Here is a 13,694-nt window from a genome sequence, read left to right on the forward strand (position 1 = left end):
ATAATTTGAAATATACATTTGAGAAATCCAAATAAAATTATTATTAATTCACATTCCTCAACACATTAGAATCTCTTCTTTAAAACAAATACTGACCCTTACTGGTAGATCCACTTTCATAAAGGAAGAATGTATGAATTGCCTAGTTTTTCAACAATGCCAAGATGAGGAAATGATTGCACTTTCTACAGCAACACCATGGGGATGTTGCTTGTTGTCTTGACATGGGACTGGAAGGCGGCAGGTAGAGGAATGTTATAAGGCCTGGGCCCAATCCTGGTCAACAATTTTATCAATAATTTATTTGAAAACATCAAATTATCCCTTTTCAGGCACATGGCACATATTTGAGACAGGACTAGCCAATATAACAGGTAACAGAAATAAGATAAGACTGTATTATAACAGATAGAACTTTATAGGAAGAAATGTAAACTTCTGTCCTCAGTTTCAAAAGCTCAGTAGCACAAGCAAAGGGTGAAGAACACGTAGGTTAGTTAAGAAGAACTTGACAGATTGGAGGGGAAGATCACGACACTGATGAATGTTCTGAAAGGTATTTTATATTCATTCAAATATTCATTCATTCATTTACTCATCTACTGAGCTTTAGTATGCTAGACGTACAAAGATGAATAGATCAGAATCTATTCATGGTCAGTCTAAGAACAGGGGTGCTCTTAAAACCTCACATTCTATTTGGGAATGTAATTATCACAACTGATAATTACTAAACAATGAGATAAATGGAAAAAAAAGGGTTGTTCCACTTTGCTAATGCTGCTGTTATGTGAAATACCAGAAATGATTGGCTTTTATAAAGGGGGTTATTTGGTTACAAAGTTACAGTCTTAAGGCCATAAAATGTTCAAGGTAAGGCATCAACAATAGGGTACCTTCACTGAAGAAAGGCCATTAGCATCCAGAAAACCTCTGTTAGCTAGAAAGGCATGTGGCTGGCGTCTGCTTGCTCCCAGGTTGCATTTCAAAATGGCGTTCTCCAAAATGTTTGCAACTTGGGGCATTCTGTCCCTCTTAGCTGCAGCTCCTCTTCAAAATGTCACTCTCACTTGCTCTGAGTTCCTTCTGTTTGTGAGCTCTTTAATAGGACTCCAGTGAACTAATCAAGGCCTATCCTGAATGGGTGGGGCCACATTTCCATGGAAACATTCATCAGAGGTCCACACCCTAGTCAAAGGTGTCACTCACAGTTGGGTGGGTCACATCTCTATGGAAACACTCACCAATAGGTTTCCAACCTAATCAACACATACATCTGCTCCCACAAGATTGCATCCAAAGAAATGGCATTTTGGGGAACACAATACATCCAAACTGGCACAAGGGGGTTTTGAGCAATTCTGCAGATGCACAAAGAAGGGAACAACTTCTTTGGGTTACCTGCATGGAGAGGCTGACTTTTGAACTGGATTTTGAAGATTAAGTAGGAGTTCACTAGATGGATAGAAGAGAACAGGAGTACTAGGAAGGGGAGAGAATGTACAAAGAGGAGAAAGTGTTTGATCATAGGTTGCACATGGGAGATGATGGGAGATGAGGCCCAAACCATAGGCAGGAACCCATTGTGAAGGACCTTTGGGCCATGTTAGGCACTGGGATTTTGAAGTCAAACAAATTGTAGTGTGGGAGGTGGGAAGTGCCTATCAGATTTGCATTTTTAAAAATGACTCCAGCCACAGTCTGGAATGGAATGGAGTCTGGGAGGACAATTAGGGGCCTGTTGGATCAACAATGTAAGCAGTGTCAAGCAGTGATGGTGGAATAGAGACAGGGGAAAAACTAGGGCGATACGTAAAAGACAGAATCCTGTGAGATAGTCAGAGGAACTGGGCATATTTAACCTGGAGTGGCAAGGACTAAGAGAAGTGGATATCTTCAGATATCTGAAGGATTATTGCTATTTGATATTGTTCAAGAGAGCAGACCTAGGATCAATGGGTGAAGGTCATTAGTAATAACTCAGTTATCCAAGGATAGAATAGGCTTGCCTCTTTGGATGGTGAACTCTCTGTCCCTGGAGGCATGCAAGCAGAAGCTGAATCACCATGTGTCTGAGATACTATAGAAAGGATTCCAATATTGGGAGACAGTTCACACTAGCTGAACTCTAATAGCAATTCTAGATCTGCAATTCCATGATTCCTTGACTCAGTAAAAGGTCAAGCTGTCCAAATGAACTTTAAGAGATTAGTATCCTTTATAAAAGGAAATCTTAAGTTTCCACCCCAAAATGGAGAAAGGGAAAACAAATTGGCCTTTGTATTAGTTAGGGTTCTCTAGGGAAACAGAATCAATGAGAGGTGTCTCTGATTATCAAATTGTAAAAGTGACTCACGCAACTGTGGGTATGCACGAGTCCAAATTCTGTAGAGCCATCAACAAACTGTCAACTCCAAGGAAGATGTCCAATGAACTCCTCAGGAAACGAACCGGCAACTTCGACAAACTCCTCAGGAAATGAACTAGGATCTTCGACGAACGTGTTCGATGAACTCCTCAGGAAACAAACCGGCAACTTCGACCAACTCCTCAGGAAATGCTTCACTGGGCAGCCGAAGAAGAAGTGAAGGTCCTCTATCTGTCTTGCTTGTAAGTCTTCAACTGATTAATTGGATTAAATCCAGCCAATTGCATTCTCTCATTGTGGGAGGCACGCCCTTTGGTGAGTCATCAGTCACAGCTGCCAGTCAATTGACTGATGATTTAATAAACTAGCCTGTTGGTTTATTAACCAGCCTCAAACGTCCTCACAGCAATTGTTAGGCCAGTGTTTGCCTTGACCAGACAGCTGGGTCACCTGGCCCAAGTTGACATATGAACCTAACCATCACAGCCTTGATGTCAAACAAAAGACTTGCTCTTGGTGCTTTTTAAGTCAAAGATTTTCCATTTGCCCTCATTATGGAATGAAGGTTTCTTATCCTGGACACTGGAAAACCCTCAAGGGATAGACTCATACCTATCTTTTTCCTAGTCATGTCCCTCAGACTCCAGTGCCTAGCACATGGTTGATGCTCAACAAATACTTGTTCAAGGAATATCATAACTCCTGTGATGCATCTGTCAGAACTGCCTTAGGACTGAAGAGCTTATTGCCCCAGCTGTTTGGAGTGCTGCTAGCAGAGGGCCCTCAGACCCATTCAGAATTGCCCTTGGCTGTGGAGAGCCACCTCACCCAAAGTCATTCCCCCTTTCCAGGGCAGCCCACATCCGATAACTGGTCAATGGAGGGATATAAAGGCTCTGCTGACTTACTTCAACCTGAGACAATTTTGAAGGGCCATCCCAGATCTAGAGTTCCCCATGGGGCTGGCTGAGACCTTTGTTGTGTCTGCAACACGACCTGACCACTCTTGTGCCCAACATTGCTTCTTTCCCTTCGTTTTTATAGGTGCTGATCCCAAGAAGACTTTTACTAAGCCTCCTACATGCTAAACTCCATCTCGGAGTCAGCATCCCAGGGAACCAACCCTGGGAATTGAATTTTTGACATAATTTTGTAGCACATAGAACAAGAGAAACTTGGCCATCAACAGTGTTGATAAGTACTTCTTCACCACTTTCTTTGCAGTGGGCATTTCCATTTTATTTGACTGACTGAATGAAACCCTCTTCATGAAGTGATGACATCACACACACAACCCCACCCCCTCACCCCCCAGTTTTCTTGCTTTTCTCAAAATACTGGATACTGTTTGATGTAAGGTCCAAGGCTGAATCTTCAGAGTATGTGATGATTTATGGTTTGATTTACCGCTCTTTAGCCTTGGTTTGTTTCCATTTGATTTTGGATCATCATTAATCTTCCTGGGAAAGCTTCCAGGGGCTGATGGTGCCTGGTCCATTCCCTGATACAAGCAGAATTGTTCAGATGTTCATTTACCATTCCCTCTTCTGACAATATTTATCCTGTTAAAGTCCTCAAATATGGCAGTATTAAAGGGAGAAAGAGAATATTGGAGGGCAAAGACATAATTGTTAAATAATGGAGCCACTTGGTGAGCCCCTGGTTTGTTGATGGGATGACAGAAGGGAGCTAAATTTTGGTTTATAAGCATAGTGAGGACCCAGGTTCAGTGAAGACAACTTCACAGAGGGCACTGAAATCACTTAACATCAAGCCACTCCCTCACAGCCTGTGGAACCACCAGTCTGCTCATGTGTAGACCCTAGAAACTTATAGGTGCTTCTGCTATTCTCCAGGTTTCTCCTCTGCAGACTCTCTTATATCTAGACATGACTTCAGACCTATGGTCACCCTGGAAATCTGGACTAGATTAGTGGGGCTCCCTTACACTGAGTTTTGGGGAACAGCAGAGCACAGTGGTTAAATACACATACTCTGGAACCAGACTCTCTAGGTTCGAATCCTGGCTCTGCCATTTGTTGGTTATAGCTCTGTCTGTGCCTCAATTTCCTCATCTAAAAATAAGGATGGGGGAAGATGGGCAAAGTACGGTGAGGCAGACAGTCTTCTTCTTCCCTCCATCAGAGTAACTGGAAAGAGGCTGGAGGACACCAGGGACCATGGTTCCGGGGTGTGACCACCATAGAGGGTCCCCCACAGTATGTGGAGGGGACATCCAACAAAAATGGAGGAGAGACAGTGGCTGGAGGGACATGGTGAATGTGTTCCCCTGTGGACCACACCTCCCCCAGGCCAGCAGCAGCAAAACCACCACCTGGCAAGGGAGTGAGCGGCAGCTCTCTGCTCCTGCACACCTACATCGATGGTTTGCTGGGGAACAACTACTCTCCCCTAATGGAAGTCCAGAGTGGGTGCAGCCATAAGGAGCAAGGAAGGGAGAGGCACCATACTTGCACCCAGAGACTCATGGGTGCAAGGCAGACAGAGAACTGGCAGACAGGCCCACGTCCCACCTGGGGGGTACCCTTGATCAGGCTCCCTGCCTACCTGCTTGGGGCCCACATTGCAGCTCCAGGACTGGGATTCCCCAGATCACACAGACATCAGGTGCAATGATTGGTTTCCCACCCAGTTTGGACTCTGCCCACCGCACAGGAGAAATTCTGGGAAGACCTACTTGAAAGCACCACCTGCTAGTAGGTAGGGAAACTGCACTCCAGCAAGCTGTGCCTCAAAAGTGCCACCTGCTGGTAGGATTGGGAAACTGCACTCCAGCAAACCAAATAATATATAAATACTCAATTAATTCTGCACTTCCCAAAACAATCCTATCAAGACAAGCAAATGCCCTGAAGCCAGCATAAAATTACAAAGCACTTGACAGCTATAGAAGATATGGACAAACCAAATGAAAAAATTAAAAAGCCAGAAGAGACATAAAATTTGGAGTAATTAATCAAAGAAGTACACACAAATATCAATATTATGGCTCAGCATATAAAGGATATGAAGAAGACCTTAGAAAGAGCATAAAGAAGAATTTGCAAGAGTATATTTTAAAAATAGCGATCTTATGGAAATATGATACTGTTGATCAAATTAAAAATATTCTTGAGACACATAACAGCAGATTTGAAGTAGAGGAATGAATTAGCAACCTCAAAGATTGGGTGATGGAAAGTGAAAGCACAAAGAATGGTGACAGAAATTTTTAAAAATTTGAAATGGATCTCAGGGAAATGTTGGACACCATGAAGTGCACAAATATAAGAATCATTGGTGTACCAGAAGGGAAAGAGAAGAGTAAAGGGCTAGGAAGAGTATTTGAAGAAAATTGTTGGGGAAACTTCCCAACTCTTCTAAATGATGTAAATATCTGAATTAAAGATGCCCAAAAAGCTTCAAAAAGAATAAATCAAAATAAACCTACTCTGAGACATATATGATGAAGAGAAGGAGAGATTTCTGAAAGCAGCAAGAGAGAAGCAATTCTCCACATACAAGGGAAAAAGCATAAGACTAAGCACTGACTATTCAGAAGGCACCATGGAGGCAAGAAGGCAGTGGTATGACATATTTCAGATTCTGAAAGAGAAAAATTGCAGCCAAGGATTCTTTATCCAGCAAAGCTCTCCTTCATATGAGAAGGGACAGTTTAAAATTTTCACAGACTAACAAATTCTGAGAGAATGTTTAAAAAGAGGACCTGCCCTGCAAGAAATACAAAAGGGAGCTCTACCAGCTGAGAAAAAAAGAACAGAGAGAGAGGTCTGGAGAAAAGCACAGAACTGTAGAGTTATTAGTAAGGGTAACTTGAAGGAAAAAAAGAGAGAGGAAAAAAAAAATAGATCTAACTACTAAACCCAAAGGATAAGATGGCTGGTTCAAGAACTTCCTTCACAGTAATAACTTAGAATGTTAATGGATTAAACTCTCCAATTAAAAGATACAGACTGGTAGAATGGGTTAAAAAATATGACCCAGCGGTATGCTGTTTACAAGAGACTCATCTTAGACCCCACGATGCAAAGAGACTGAAAGTGAAAGGATGGGAAAAAATAGTCTATGCAAACTGCAATCTAAAGAAAGCTGGGGTAGCTGTACTAATATTGGACAAAATAGACTTTACATGCAAAGACTTCATAAGAGACAAAGGACATTATATGTTAATAAAAGGGATGATTCACCATGAAGAAATAACAATTATAAATGTTTATGCATCCAATCGAGCATCACAATACATGAGACAAACATTGACTAAACTGAAGGAGCAATAGACACATCTACAATAATAGTGGAAGGTTTCAATACACCACTCTCTTCTATAGATAGAACAACTAGACAGAGAACCAATAAGGAAATTGAGAACCTAAATAATATGATAAATGAATCAGACTTAATAGACATATATAGATCATTACATCCCGAAGTACCAGAATACACATTCTTCTCTAGTGCCATGGACCGTTTTACAGGATAGATCATATGCTGGGGCACAAAACAAGTCTTAATAAATTTAAAAAGATTGAAATTTTTCAAAATGCATTCTCTGACCACAATGGAATGCAACTAGAAATCAAAAACCTCCAAAGAACCAGATCTTTCACAAATATATGGAGGTTAAACAATACAATCCTAAACAACCAGTGGGTCAAAGAAGAAATTGCAAGAGCAATTGGGAAATATCTAGTGATGAATGAAAATGAGAGCACAACATATCAAAACCTGTGTGATATACTGAAGGCAGTGCTGAGAGGGAAATTTATAGCTCTAAATGCATACATCAAAAAGCAAGAAAGAGCTGAAAACTAAAGACCTAACTGAACAACTGAAGAGGGTAGAGAATGATTAGCAAACTAACCCTAAAGCAAGTAGACAGAAAGAAATAACAAAGATTAAAGCAGAAATAAATGAGCTGGAGAACAAAAAGAAAAAATAGAATAAATAAAACCAAAAGTTGGTTCTTTGAGAAGATCAACAAGAGTGACAGACCCTTAGCTAGACTGACAAAGTCAAAAAGAGAGAAGACCCGAATAAACAGAATCAGAAATGAGACAGGGATAATTACTACGGATACCAAAGAAATAAAAAAAATCGTAAGAGGATACTATGAACGACTGTATGCTGACAAGCTAGCCAATTTAGAGGAAATGGACAATTTCCTGGAAACACATGAACAACCTAGACTGACCCAAGAAGAAATAAAAGACCTCAAAAAACCACTCAGGGGCACGGTCAGGAGGTACGCAGTCATGAGGCATGTGGAGGGGGGCAGATTGGACAGTAGGTGGCTGCACGCGGTGCGGATGGAGACTGGCTCTGGCCCAGCCTGGCTGGACCAGCTGCTCCTGGGCTGGGCAGTGGCAGCGGTGGACAGCTGGACCTCCTGTGGGGAAAAGTCCAGGGATTTCTGCAAATACTGGAGAGAAGAGTACCTCTAGGTGAACACATGAGCTAGTTAATTGTGATGATCCATCCTTCTCTCCAGCACAATGACAGGGACCAAGATAAGAAATAAGTTGCTGCCATCTATTCCAAAATTAAAAAGCAGGTGACAGTATTGGGGGCCGGCAAGCCAAAGATGGACCTCTGTGAAGACCTCGAGACTTCCAGCTGGAAATCCCAGGACTCCAGGGGAGTTCCGGGACCACTGGCCAATGTAGACTCAGATACGACATGGAGCCTGCAGTGCCAGCTGCAGGGGGAGCACATGGGCAACAGCAACAGTGACCAGCAAGATTGAAACAGAGTTTCTGAAGAACTCATGATGGTAGTCCAGGAAATGAAAAAATACTTCCCATCAGAGAAACACAGTAAACCAAGCACCTTAGATGCCCTCTCTTATGCCCTCCACTGTGTAAACAGTGTGCAGCCAAACAGTGAGTTTTTCCTAATTTTCAGTCAAAATGGAGCACCTCAAGCAGATGTGACCATGTACAGTCTTAAGGAGCTGACCACTATTCTTCTTTACACACTTCCAAAAACAGATAACTTTGAAGCAGTTTCTTCATTTCTGTCTAGAAGGTTAGTGCACACTTCTGAACAGGCTACTTCAATCCTGAGTTGTAAAAAAGATCTCTTGGAGTCCTCTCATTTTGTCCAACTGCTCTCCCCTCAGGATATGAGGGAGTTCTACTCACACTGCCCACGACCAGCTTCCCTTCTGGAACAACTGGACCCAAAAATCTCCCCAGTATGACTACGTGCCAGTGAAATCCTTTTTCTGCAGGATCTGTGGAGGAGAAGACAGACAGCAAGAGAAGTACTGTCACCCGTTCCGGATTATCCCCTATTTGATCTGTGTCCATAGCTCTGTCCACCCAGAGCCAAGCCTTGCTATCTCACACTGGTTGAGAAGATTCGCTCTGGTTACAAAACTCCTCGATTTCCAGTGGATAAAAGACTATTTACCACAACACACACCACAGGGTGTCCTTTCCTTGAAGTAGATGAAAGAGCAGTGTCTCTGCTGGGTTACCTCCCTCAGGATCTGGTCAGAACATCCATCCTCACTTACCTGCACTCAGAAGACTGTGCTCTGATGGTTGCGTACACCAGAAGGTCTTGAAGTGTGCAGGCCAGCCTCCCTTTAAACATTCACCCATTAGATTTTTTTTTTAATTTTATTTTGAAATAGATTCAAAGTTATAGGAACAGTTGCAAAAACAATACTAACCCCATACACAGAATTCCATCATACCCTGACCCCCCTCCCCTGATAGCTCAGTCCATCAACTTTAACATGCTGTCACATCACTATTTCTTTCCCTCCCTCCCTCCCTATCTATCATCCATCATCTGTTGCTCTGTCTTCTGAACATATGAGAGCTAGCTGCACACATCCTTGAACATACACTATAATTCACGTATACACTTCCCATGAACAAGAACATTCTTTTATGCAATCCCATTAAGCACAGCTAAGAAGTACAAGAGATTCAACAATGATACAAAGCTTACATTCTATATTTCCTTTTCCTTATGTCTCAACTGTGTCCCTTTGAGCCACCTGTCCTCTATCCTCCTGTCCCATCCAAGTTCCTTAGTATTCAATTGTCATCTAGTTAGACTGACTTTTTTTTTTTTTTCAGTTGTGGAAACATATATACAGCCTAAATATTCCCATTCCACTCCCTCCCTAGCCTTTCATTAGTGGGATTAATCACCTTTAGAATGTTGTAATGCTCTTTCCCACCATCCATTACTAGAAATTTCCCTTCACCTCAAACAGCAACCCTACACTCAATTCTTAACTCCCCATTGCCCCTTCCCCCATTTCTCTTAACCCAAACTCTACTTTTCATCTCTATGGTTATATTCTCTGATAATTTCTTTGTGTTTACTGTGGGGCTTAAAATTAACCTCTTAAATCCATATCAATCTTGTTTTTCTTTGATTCCACCTTCACTTCAATAGGACACATAAACTATGTTCCTATACTCCTTCATTCCCCCACCTTTATATAGTTGTCTAAAATTACATATTTTACATTGAGTTCAAAACCACTGATTTGTCCTTAGAGTTTGTGTATTTTATATCATGTAGGCAGTAACTAGTGGAATTACAGTTCAAAAATTATTGACTTCTATTTGTATTCCACTGTGGTTGGAGAATGTGCTTTGAGTATATTCAATGTTTTTTTTTTTTTTTTTTAATTTCTTGAGGCTTGTTTTATGTCCCAGCTTATGGTCCCTTCTCGAGAAAGATCTGTGATCACTAGAGAAAAGTGAGTGTCCTGGTGATTTGGTATGTAAGGTACTATATATGTCTGTTAAAATTCTCTATATCTCTTTCTCCTTTCCCTGTCTCTCCGCCAGCAGGGCTCCCCTTAGAATCTGAAGTAGGGCAGGTCTTTCATCAGCAAAGTCTCTCAGCATTTGTTTGTCTGTGAAAAATTTAAGCTCTCCCTCAAATTTGAAGGAGAGTTTTGCTGGATAAAGTATTCTTGGTTGGAAATTTTTATCTCTCAGAGTTTTAAATATGTCATGCCACTGCCTTCTCACCTCCATGGTGGCCGCTGAGTAGTCACTACTTAGTCTTATGTTGTTTCCTTTGTATGTGGTGAATTGCTTTTCTCTTGCTGCTTTCAGAACTTGTTCCTTTTCTTCAGTATTTGACGGTCTGATCAGAATATGTCTCAGAGTAGGTTTATTTGGATTTATTCTATTTGGAGTTCGCTGGGCATTTATGCTTTGTGTGTTTATATTGTGAAGAAATTGTTGGGGAAAACTTCCCCAACAATTTCTTTGAATACTCTTTCTAGACCTTTACCCTTCTCTTCCCCTTCTGGGACACCAATGAGTCTTAAGTTTGGATGTTTTATTTTATCTATCATATCCCTGAGATCCATTTCGATTTTTTCAATTTTTTTTCTCCATTCTTTCTTTTGTTCTTTCATTTTCTGTTCTGTGGTCCTCTGGGGCACTGAGTTGTTGTTCAACTTTCTCTAATCTTGTATTATGTGCATACAGAGACTTTTTTAATTTGGCCAACAGTTTCTTTTATTTCCATAAGATCTTCTATTTTTTTAATTTACTCTTGCAATTTCCTCTTTATGCTCTTCTAGGGTCTTCTTTATGTAGCTTATATCCTGGGCCATGGTCTTCTTGATGTCCTTTAAATCCTTTGCCATGTTTTCATTCCTCAATTGTAGATCTTTGATTAATTTTGCGAGGTATACTGTATCTTCCGAAATTTTGGTTTGTGTGTTTGGAGTTGGATTCTCCATATCTTCTGGTTTTATCATATGCATTAAGATTTTCTGTTGTTTTTGGCCTCTTGGCATTTGTTTTGCTTGATAGGGCTCTTTCAAGTTGTAAAGAAAAAGGGATATCGATCTAATTTTTCAGGAACACAGTTTGGTAACATACACTTTCTTTAACTAACCATCAGATGGCGTCTGTAAGTCACCTATATCCCTCGAGTCAGTTCTCAACCTTTTTTCTGCTTTGTGTGGGGAAATGATTGTGGGTTCAGTTGGGGAACTCAGTTTGGGTGTGTTGCTGGAGCTGTTCGCCCTGGATGTGGGGCGTGTGTACGGGTAGCCAGGGAGGAAGGGCAGTTCTAATGTTCAAATCCCCCAGGATCCCAGAGATTCAAGGCTGCTGCAAAAGTCTAAGCCTTCATTTCAGTTCAGCCCCAGCCTCTCTCTCTCGCTGATCCATAAACCACCAGACTTGGCGTAGCGTCCCTGGGTTCTCTGCGTGGATCCCCCCTCCCAGCTGCACTCCTCCAGTAGCTCAGCCAAGGGAAGGCTGTGCTACGTCATCAGTGTGTGCAGTCCCACAAAAGAAGCCCCGGGCCGCTCCCAGCCCGAAGCAAAAATGGCCGAGTGGGGTGTCTCAGCCCCCTCCTCCTCACACCGTTCCTCCTTCCCAGCTCCAGGACAACTGGCTTTGGGCTGTGGGCACGGCCCCAGGCAGGAGTTTATCCAGCCCTCTGGGGGCTAGCTGCTAGCCGTGGGGTTTCTTTCTGCTTCCAGATCTCTCCTCCGTTCCCCCGAACCCAAGGGTATCTGCTGCGGGGTATCTTCCTGGCCAGACAGCAAGAGGCCAGCCCAGCCCCCTCTTGCTGTGTTTTACTGCATGGTTCCCACAATTGCTAATGGAGCTGCTCCTTTTTTTTTTTTTTTTTAAACAGCCAGCTGGTCTCCATATGCCGATCCCTGTCTTCCCCGGCCTGCCGTGCAGCTGCGGGTCTTCCAGCTAGCTTACTCACTCGTTTCAGGATGCCGACTCCCAGTTTCACCAAGTATACGGCCCCTCTGGAGCTAGGAGCCCTCATCCAGTTGGTGCATCGCTGTAACTGGTATTCTAGGTCACTTTCTGGTTTTTAGCTAGTGTTTTTCACGGAGGCGTTTTTTTCATCCTGTCTCAGCTAGCCGCCATCTTAGTTGCCTGCCTCACCCATTAGATTTTGCACTTAAGATGGAGGTTACATCAAACTGGATTCCAGTCGGTTCAGCTTTGTGAACCCATGGAGCCAGAAGGTTTCTTTCATTATTGGTCAGCATAAAGTTCAAACGAGTCCACTGAAGGAGGATGTTTTTGCTACCAGAATAAAAAAGATGAACAATAATGACAAAGACATGACAGAATTACAAGAACAAATCCACAAACTTCTCTTGGAGCCAGTTCATGTGAGCATTTCCAGTGACTATGGAAGTCTAGGACAGTGGCTCCCAGGAGCCTTCCATTAGTTTGGTGTCCTCAAGCAAGCCCAGTGGACGCTGCCTAGAGGAGCCACGGGAGGAGCCAATGACCTTGCGGCAAGTTTATGCCAGTATAAACAAAGTAAAGAATCTGGGTCAGCAGCCCTACATCAATTCACTGACCAAATCGCCAAACAAGCAAGTGATGGGGACAAGCACAGCATTGTGCATTGTGGCAATCAGCAAAAGGCCTTTTTTTCTTTCCATGCTATTATTGAAAAATAATAGCATGTACAGTGAGTCTTGTGAGGATTTGAGAAAAGATCAACATAGCCTGTCCTATCAGCAAATAAACTGTGTCCATAGTATTATCAGATACTTGAAGAGCAACAACATTCCCGCTTTGAAGAGAAAGTGTATATACCATACAAACACCAAGTCATCATCCTCAGACGATGACAAGCAGAACCAACAGATGGATGTGAAGGCACTGCCAGCTGTTCCTCAGATCCCCATCATTGCTAAACCCGAAATGATGACTGCTGGGCTGACCACAGCCACAGCAGGAGGAGACCCCCAGACCCTGTCCAGCAAGGCATTGTGAGCTCGGTGTTGGGCATCAGCCAGTGCAGCTACAGCAGCACCATCGTTCACGCCCCCTAGAACAGACTGTAGTCAAGGATGCCACCCCAGTGTGTGAACTGTTGGCTCCCAATACCCAGACAGCATCTCTGACCTCTGAAGAATTTAAACAAGTAGGTCCATGAAAGCTGTTTTGTCAGCCCACACGCAGAAAGAAGAAAGAAATTAGGTTGATAAATCCCGAGGAAAGATCCTGTCATCACCCTACAGCTCCTGTTTACAGCAAGAAAGCAGATGCAAAGGTAAATATTTGTATGTTCAAGCAGATTGTCCTTCCAAGCAGACCAGATGCACTGTAGTGGGAGTCAGGGCTGCCCTGCCCTTCATAATGATTCTCGGTGTGGAACGAGCTCCACAGCATCAGGAAGCGGTGACGGCAGTCTACACTTCACTAGCACTGATTATTCTTCTGAAATCTCCCAGAATGTGCAGAAATATCAGGATGTACAGGAAGAAGAAACCTTCCCCTGTTTAGCTGCAGAATCCATCTAGCGAATGAGAGAGCACATGCCT

At 42.7% G+C, this 13,694-nt stretch overlaps 1 pseudogene; it reads left to right on the plus strand.

Moving 5' to 3' along the window:
• The first annotated feature begins 7,970 nt into the window (after nucleotides 1-7,970).
• On the plus strand, nucleotides 7,971-13,656 carry LOC119526341 (annotated as a pseudogene).
• Nucleotides 13,657-13,694: the final 38 nt, after the last annotated feature.

This window comes from Choloepus didactylus, chromosome 1 (genome assembly GCF_015220235.1).
Source record: "Choloepus didactylus isolate mChoDid1 chromosome 1, mChoDid1.pri, whole genome shotgun sequence".
In the NCBI taxonomy this organism is placed as follows: Eukaryota; Metazoa; Chordata; class Mammalia; order Pilosa; family Megalonychidae; genus Choloepus; species Choloepus didactylus.